The 9,652-nt window shown below is 33.3% G+C and overlaps 1 pseudogene; it reads left to right on the top strand.

Moving 5' to 3' along the window:
* The first annotated feature begins 4,107 nt into the window (after positions 1-4,107).
* LOC138143902 (hyaluronan mediated motility receptor pseudogene) lies at positions 4,108-6,525 on the top strand (annotated as a pseudogene).
* The last annotated feature ends 3,127 nt before the right edge of the window (positions 6,526-9,652 follow it).

The raw sequence follows: 9,652 nt of genomic DNA, 5'->3' as shown, positions 1-9,652 counted from the left end.
AGAGTGACAAAGAGAAAAAGGGGGGGAGAGAAGATCTACAAAGTGATGACAGAAAATAGAAGAGAGAACTCAAAATTAATACTAACACTATTACCACCAGGATCAAATACAAAATCCCCTGCTTAGTATTCAAAGCTTTTTGTAAGTAGTTGCCTTCTCCACCTTTAAATTCTTCTTACACCTTACACCTTTACCATTTTTTGATCTTGTGCAATTGGCCTGTTCCCCAAACAAGGCACTCCACTTTCCAGGTTCTGGCATTATTTTTTTCCCCGGCTCTCCTTCATGCCTGGAATCCTCTCCCTCTTCACCTCCACCTCCATGCTTCTCCAGCAACCTTCAAGTCCCAACTAAAATCCTATGCTCTACAGGAAGCCTTTTCCAATCCCTCTCAACTATTGTATTCCCTCTATTAATTATTTCTAATTTATTTTAAATATAACTTGTCTGAACATGTTGCTATGCTTTTCCCCCCTTTAAGCTACGAGCTCCCAGAAGGAAAGTACCACTTTAGCTTTCATTCTATAATGAATATAAACACACTAATGGAAGAATAAATACATATAAAGTCCATGAATAAAACAATAAAATTTGAGATGGTACAGAAAGGGAAGACAATAAAGGAATGAAGTAAAGAAACCCTTTTAAGTAAAAAGAGCACAAAAGAAAAATAAAATAATTGCACAGTTGAGGAGACAGGAATGGTGCTGTTAAATCAATAACTTAACTGAGGGGGAAAGAGAAAAAGAGTGGAAGAAATATATTAAAATGAAATATAAAAGAAAAAGGATAAATTAATCAATAAGGTAAGTAAAAATCCAAAACTAGGGAAAGGTGTGACAAACTAGAGTGGAGGAAGGGATTAAAGTAAGGGTTTTAAATTAAAGAAGTCTATCAGAAAAGATTTGTTTTGAGGTAGACTGAGCAAAAGCAACTGTGGGAACAAAGTAATATCTTAAAAGAGAAAGAGGGATGAACATAAATCCTACTTCTAGAAAAGGCAATACTATACACACACAGAGGAAAACATAAACCTAATGGTCATTACTTTAAATGCAAATGGATTAAATAATTCAATAAAAAGTTTAAAAGTGACAGATTGTATAAGAAAACAAGACCCCACACATTTCTGCTTACAAGAAACATAAAAAAACAAAAACAAAGAAAAAAATGAAGAGGAAAAACAAAATTTACTATCCAACAGGTGAATTTTTTTTAAAAAAAGGAGTTAAAATCATGCCATCAGAGAAGGCAAAAACAAAAACACACAGTAGAAACAGAAATAAACAAGAAAATTACATTATGCTGAAAAGGAAACAACTATTAATATTAACCTGATGTGCTTCAAATACTTTTGCATCCAAATTCTAAAAGGAAAAATCAGCTGAATCACAATAAGTTTTAGTTACACAATAATATTTACAGACTATTTGATCTCTTCTCAGATATGTACAAGTCTAGCAGAAAGATGAAAAACCACAAGCAAAATCATAGAACTGAACAATTTGCTACATAAACTAAGGCTGAACGACTTATGGTGTCTTCTTTTAATTTGTTTTGTAAATAGTATTTTGTTTTTATCCAATTACATGTATATAGAGTTTTCAATATTCATTTTTTTAAGATTTTGAGTTCTAAATTCTTCTCCCTCAACTGTCCCCAAGACAGCAAGCAACTTGTTATAAGTTACACATGTGTAATCATGTAAAACATATTTCCACATTATTCACATTATTATTTCATATGTGAAAGAAGAATCAGTACAGAAGAGAAAAAATCACAAGAAAGAAAAAAGTGAAAATAGTACGCTTCACTATTGTGTCTTCTAAATGGGAACACGCACATACGCACACACACACACAACCACCATGCATTTCTTAGCACTACATGAAAATTTTAGAAAAAAAAATGACAATGTGTCAGGGAGTAAGTGTATTACAAATAATAGAAAAAAAGCAGAAATAGTAAATACTTCCTTTGCAGATCATAGTGCAATAAAAATAGTAATTATTTTAGGTACCAAAAACAAAAAAACACACTCCAATGGAGATTTTAAAATGAAATTTTAAATAAGTCAAAGAACAAATCATTAAAATAATTAATAATTGTGAGAATGATAATGATAATGATTAAATAACAAGTCACAATTTCTGGGATGCAGCTTAAGCAGTCTTCAGGGGAAAATTGTATCACTAAAAATATACATTAACAAAATAGAAAAAGGACATTAATAAATTGAATATGGATCAAAAAAATAGAAACCCTCAAAATAATCAAACTCTAAATAAGCACAAAAAGATATTGAAAGTTAGAGGAGAAATATATAAAGTAGATACTAAAAAACTATGTTGTTCAATCGTGTCTGAGTCTTTGTGAACCCATATGGGGTTTTCTTAGCAAATACACTTGTGAGGTTTATCATTTTCTTTTCTAGCTTACTGTAAAGATGAGGAAAATGAGTGAAACAGTATTAAGTAATTTCCCCAGAGTCACAGCTTGTAAGTGTCAGAGGCCAAATTGGAACTCATGAAGATGAGTCTTTATGAGTCCAGGCACAGCACACTAATCACTGTGCCACCTTGCCTCCTCCCTGCCCTTGTGCTGCTTCCCCTGCCCCCCCCAAAAGGCTATAGAAATTATAAAATTAAAAGCTGATTCTTTGAAAAGGCTAAAAAAATATAAACTTGTAGCAACATGATTAATAAATATATGGCAGAAAATCAATAGAGTATAAAGGAGAATAAAGAAATTATTAAAAGTTATATGCTAACAAAATTGAGAGCACAAAAGAAATAGATTACCTTCAAAAATATAAAATACTCAAATTAACAGAAAATGAAATAGAAATGGTAAATAGAAATAGAAAAAGCAATAGTTCTAAAAGAATCAAAGATAAATCTCCGAGTCCTTGGGGATTTACAAAAAAAATTTTATCACACTTTTTAAAGAACAAATAATACCAATACAATAAAAACTATTTTCAAAATCTGACAGAAAAAAAATACCCTACCAAACTTCTTATATGAGACAAATATAGTTCTTATACTGAAACCAGGGAAGGACATAGCACAGAAAAACTACAGTCCAATATGTAATTACAATCAATTTAAAGGTATAAAGAAAAAACTTTGGTAAAATTCATTACCCACTTATGCTTAAAATAAACAAAAAAGCAAAGTAGAACTGCAGCCCTTACTTTTCTGAATTTATCTGATGCATGGTAAGTTTTTTTCCAGGTCTTCATTTTAATTCTCACTATGCCTTGGCATTTAGTATATATTTCCTTTGAAAACATATTGTAGAGTTTGGTTTTTTTTTATCCAATTTATCACTTGCATTTTTATTTTAATTTCATCAGATTGCTTAATAAATTGAAATTTAAAGTTATGGGAGTTAGCTTTATATTTTCCTCCCAATTTGTGTTCCCACTGTTGCTTTTCCTGAATTAGGATCTTTTTGTTCTTCCTTTCCAAAGACAGCAGTACTCTGTCCTTATGCCTACAGAATGGAGGGATCTTATTTAATATCATAAAAAGAATCCATATAAAACCAAAAACAAATATCATATGGTAAGTAGATACATTAGCAGTTTCCCCAGTAAATACAGGAGTAAAGTAAGGATATTCACTTCCTCCTCTATTATTTTATACAATTCTAGAAAATTTTAGCAATGGAAATTAGACAAGAGAAAGAAATGAAAGATAAGAAGGCAGGCCAAGAGTAGATGAAACTATCACTATTTGATGATACAATATTTTACTAAGAAAATACTAGACAATCAGTAAAGATGCTAATTGAGACAACTAATAGCTTCAGCAAAGTTTCAGGTTACAAAATCAATAGCATTTCCAAGAGGCAGTAACAAAAAGGAAAATCTCCCTCAAAACAAAACAAAACAAAATGCAAAAAGAAATATATGGAGGTCAATCTACCAAAGTATGTGAAACACCTCAATGACATAAAGAACAAATTAAATAGCTGGAGGAAAGTTCAATTCAGTCTGTGTGGCTGGACTGTACCATTAAAATAAAAATAACAACACTGAAGTGAAAGGGTTGCAGTTGTTGGGATCTCTGGTGTGCCTGGCGGCTACATTTGGTCGTTGCCATGTCCTTCCCTAAGGCCCCGCTTAAGCGTTCAATGACCCTTCCGGCTGTGCACCATCTCCAGGAGCTTATGATGTCAAAACTTCAGAAATGTCAAAAGGACCTGTATCATTTGAGAAATCAAAACAATTCAGAGGGTGTCAGGCTTCTGCAGAAAATAAACAAGGTCTTAATAATGACAAAGACAGACCTACATCCACAACTGAGAAAAATCAGAAACCTTTGAGATTAAAGACAGAATCTCAGAGGAATAATAAAGAGCTGAAAAAGTTGAAGATGCAGGAGAAAGAGATACATGCCCTAGTGCGAGAACATGGAATACAAGATAAACGTCTTTAAGATTTGGAAGCAGAGTTTGAGAAGATGGAAGCAAAGCTAAACATTGCAGTCAGAGAGAAAACATCTCTCTCAGCAAATATTGCCTCTTTGGAAAAGCAGCTTATTGAATTAACGAGAACTAATGAGATACTAAAAATAAAATTTTCTGAAGATGGTAACCAGAAGAAATTGAGACATTTAACCTTAGAGTTAATGAAACTGAAGAATAAGATTGAAGCAAAGAAGAAGAATGTTGTTCATACAGCACAAAAGAACCTTCATGATTCCCAAGGAAATTTGGCACAACTTGAGGAAAAACTTGTTACTGCAGAAAAAGAAACAATTGAAGAAAAATTAGAAATTGAAAATCTCTTGGAATATATTACAAAAGTCAGCTATACATCAGAGCAAGTGGAGAAATATAAGTTGGATATTGTCCAATTGGAAGAGACTTTGAATCAGAAGAATCAGGAAATTTTGATCCTTAAGCAGTCTCTGGATGAAAATGTGGATGTATTATCTAAAAATATTTAAGACCTGAACACTAGATGTCAGATTCTTGAAAAGCAAAAAGGGGAACTTGTGAGGCAAGACAAAGAATGGGAACAAAAATCTCAATGCTGAGATACTAAGCTTGAAAGAAAGATTAGCTCTAGAAAAACAAGAAAATGAAAAGCTGGAACAAAGGCAGAGGCAGACAGAAACTGATTTACGTCTGCAACAAGAGCAGGAATTATCTTCTAGTCTTAATCAGAAGCTTTGTCTGTTTCAAGAAGAGCTAATTAAGGAGAAAAATCTTTTTCAAGAAGAATTAAAAGAAGCATTGAATGAGCTAGATAAATTTCAACAAAGGACAAGCAGGCTAAAAGGCTGGTGAAGCAGCTGGAGCAAGAGAATACATCCAGAGCTAGACAGTTCCAACTCTTAGAAGAAAAGCTTAAAGGGAAACAGGATGAAATTGAGAAAAGCAATGAAGTGCACAATCAGGCCTCTCTGCAGTGGCAGGAAAAGTACAATGATACATTGCAAAGTCTTAAGTCATTGCTGAATTTGAAAGCCATAAAGGATTAGTGACTGAAGAAATGGCTGATCTTAGGTATGAGAATTCATCACTACAGAAAAAGGCTTCTGAGGCAGAAAAAAACATTGATCTTGTTCAGCAGCAAATGTTGGAGTTTCAACATGCTAAAAATAAAAAAGATGAAGAATATGCAAGGATGCTTCTAGACATGCAGAGTAAATTGTCACTTAAAGAAGAAGAAGTAAAAGGAACAACAGCTTCTTTTCTAGAACAGATATCTGATTTACAGAACAAACTCAAGCAACAAAGTGAAGACTTTAAAAAAAACTTGAGATGGAAGAAATGAGCAAAACTGTAGAAAAAAATATGGAATTAATACAAGAAGTGAAAAAATGGCGTCTGCTTTATGAAGCACTTTATAACAAAACATCCTTTTCAGGAACAATTGGATGCATTTGAAACAGAAACGAGAGTTTTATTGACTGAATGTGGTACAACACAGGAAGAACTGAATAAACTAAGTGAATCATATGCTGAGTTATTGGGGCATCAGAATCAAAAGCAAAAAATTAGACATGTCGTGAAACTAAAGCAAGAAAATAACCAGCTCAGATTGGAGGTTTCTAAACTCCGTTCTCAGCTGGCTAAGGAAAAACAAGCTGGGAACAGGCTTCAGGAACAGCTGAATGAAGCAAAAGGTTTCAAGCGGTTTGATCCTTCTAAAGCTTTTCAGCATGAGAGTAAAGAAAACTTTACTCCCAAAGTGCCTTTGAAAGAAGGTAACAGAAAATGGTACCGAGATCCTGTGGAATTTCTAGAATCACGAGAGTAGACATCACAGATAACCTTTAAGGACTATTTATAATTTATTGGTTTTGGGAACACTCAAATTTCTGAGATTTTAATAATCCCAGCAGTTTAATAATTCATCTGTCTTTAGCTGTATGTAAAGTGCACAGTATTCCATCAACCTTGACACCTCATATGCAGAGATAAAGTCCCATTTTAGTTTTCTTAAACCTTTCCATTTCCCTTTCCATTCATACTATCAATACCGTAGAATAGTAGCCTCTATAGCTGATTTCCATGCTTCAGTTCTCTTTTTCCTCTTTTGATTTTTTCTGTATACTTACATCAGATTAGTCTTCTTTTAAAAAAAATTATTGGTATTATGTATTCTCCTAGCAAAATCTGCTGCATTGTTATTGCACTTTTGTTAGCAGCCAAAAAGAAAAAATAAGAGGAAAAAATATATATTCAACTTATTATCTTGTGTGATTACATTTAGATTGAATTGCTACTCATTGCAGCATTTTGAATGAAGGCTCTATATGACTTTGAGGAATTTTAAAATAAGGAGTCAGTCATTTTTACCTACTACACTTTTTGATTCCTACATTTGCATCAAATGCATCTCCAAATGAGTAATTATTTGATAATCTAATATCCATTCCAAAGTGGAGAGTGAAGGAAAAAGTCCATTTAAAAGATTTACCCACACAAAAATGACTTATTAGAGGATATTCACTTCCAGCTATTTAAAGCTGGTGGTGGATACTATGGTCATTCCAATTCTTTGTTCAAATTGGAATGATGGTATGGAAGTTCTCATATAAAGTGCCACAGTTTTCCCGTTTGACTGGGAAAAATCACATCTTTGATGTTTGTTAAAGATTCTTTCTCCTTGGGGGAAAGTGGAAAGTAGGGGAAGGTCATCCAGAATTGATTGGGAGCAAAGTATTTTCTCTTATCTTCCAGATCTATTCTTTGGGATGTTTGGGTGAAGTAACTGAGAAGCATGGATACAGAGGATTGATTTGCTTCCTCATTTCCTCAAGGTTGGCTAACAAGATATGGGCAGTTTTATCTAATATTCCAGTGGGTATAGGGCCATTTTTGGCCCAGATGGTTGCTTTTCTATGAAGTTAGAATTAAAGAAACTTCTAGGGCTAGTTTCAAGCTTGAAAGCCAAAGAAGGTGAGAAGCAATTAAAACTGCTTAGATATTTTAGGTGTTAGTCACTTAATATATACATATCTTTTCCTAGGGAGTTCTGCTTTGATTGTTTAACCAGTGCCAGAAGTGCCTTGGGTCTCCAATAAGTATTTGAAACTTCAGATAAAGATGCTTTTGTCACTAGGGTTTCCACATATGAATGTTAACGCAGATTCTAAAAGAAACAGAAGAATAATCTTTATAAACTAGGATTCTAATTTGGAGGGGGGCATAGCAGGAGGAGAAGAAACCTTTATTTATTTAGATGTGTATAAGGTGTGTGTATGCGTGTATATTTTTTTTCCAGTAAGAAATATCAGTTCATTTATATTTCCCTTAGGAAGGATGGCACTTGGAGTACTTAAATACACAAACACACACACACACACACATATATACATATAAACTTTATATATACATCTGTATAACAAATGTCATGGAAACTACAAATGAGACCATTTAATTGGATTGTTACAGAATGTTAATGACTACAACTAATGGATTCAAAATTATTTAATGTTTTTTATGCAATAACTTTGCTTTCCTTTTCCCTCCTTGTGCATTTTAATCTAAACTTCTGTCAAATAAATATTTTTATGAAAGTCACTGGAAAAGGAGGGATAACAAATATGACTAACAAAATTTAAAAAAAATAACAACACTACTGAAGATAATTTATGGTTTAAATTCTATACTAATCAAACTATCCAAAAGGATTTTTTAAAGAATAAGGTAAAATAAGAAAACACATTCAGATTTTTAAAAATGATCTTAAACATGGAAGGAAATAATTTTAAAAATGTACAAATGAAGGAGGAATAGCTCTTCTGAACCTCAGACAGCACTTGATGTTGTTTAAAAAAAATAAAGCACTGGGCTTGGAGTCAGGAAGACTCACCTCACTCCCTGATTTCAAATCTGGCCTCAGACACTAGCTATGTAACTTAACTCTGTTTGCTGTTTGCTTAACTCTGTTCCCTGATCTTTATTCCACAGCTAGGAATATGCCCAAAAGGCACCACTTATAAGAAGAAAGTCCCCATATACACTAAAATATTTACAGCAGCACTCTTAGCAGTAGCAAAACCCTGGAAACAGTGTAGATGCCTATGGATCGGAGAATGACTAGGTAAATTGTGGTATATGAAAGGAATGTAATATTACTGTGCTGTGAGAAATGATAAATGTGAGGAATACAGAGAAGCTTGGAAAAATATAAATGAACTAATATAGAGTAAAGTATGGGCAGGTAGGTTGTGCAGTGGATAGAGTACTGGCCATAGAATGAAGTTCAATCTGACTTCACACACTTCCTAGCTCTGTGACCCTAGGCAAGTAACTTACTCCTGTTTGCCTCAGTTTCCTCATCTTCAGAATGAGCTGGAGAAGGAAATGGCAAACCACTCTAGTAACTTTGCCAAGAAAACCCCACGTGGGGTCACAAAGAGTCAGACATAACTGAAAAATGATTGAACAACAAAAGAATGACATTATGTGAAGCTGAGACAGCAAGCAATACACATAACTAACATCAAACCAATCACCACAAAACAAAGGTAACGACTGAAAATTACAAAGGACAAACATAGTTCCAAAGAAAGGATACGTGAAGACACCTCCATCTACTCCTCTGCAGAGGAGAGAGCACCATGCAGACATAGAAAAATTCACATATTTTCAGGTGTTTTTGATTATACTATTTAAAAAAATTCTCTCCTTTATTAAAAATATTATTTTTATATGGCTTTGCCCTCTGGAAAGGGCAAGGAAAGATGTACAGTGGGTAACTGAGCTGATGTAAAAACAAATACATCTGTATATATCAGAAAAATTACTAAAAAAAGAAATCTTGGGGGCAGAGTCAAGATGGCAGAGTAGAAAAAGGACTTCTGTGCAGCTCATGCTCCCACCTCCTCCAATTCACATAAAATATGAATCTGAACAAACTTTGGAGCTACAGAACACACAAAATGACAGAGAGAAGCTAACATCCCACTGAAGAGAGCCTGGAAGTCTGGCAGGAAAAGGAAAACAAAGTTATTGCATAAAAAACATTAAATAATTTTGAATCCATTAGTTGTAGTCATTAACATTCTGTAACAATCCAATTAAATGGTCTCATTTGTAGTTTCCATGACATTTGTTATAAGATGCATACATAAAGTTATATATATATATATATATATATATATATATATATATATATATATAT

The sequence above is a fragment of the Petaurus breviceps genome, unplaced genomic scaffold, assembly GCF_028583685.1.
Source record: "Petaurus breviceps papuanus isolate PSGF00001 unplaced genomic scaffold, PetGlider_PUasm1.0 90681, whole genome shotgun sequence".
NCBI classification, from domain to species: domain Eukaryota; kingdom Metazoa; phylum Chordata; class Mammalia; order Diprotodontia; family Petauridae; genus Petaurus; species Petaurus breviceps.
The sequence above is the reverse complement of the archived record's forward strand: the minus strand, read 5'-3'. Positions and strand labels throughout refer to the sequence as shown.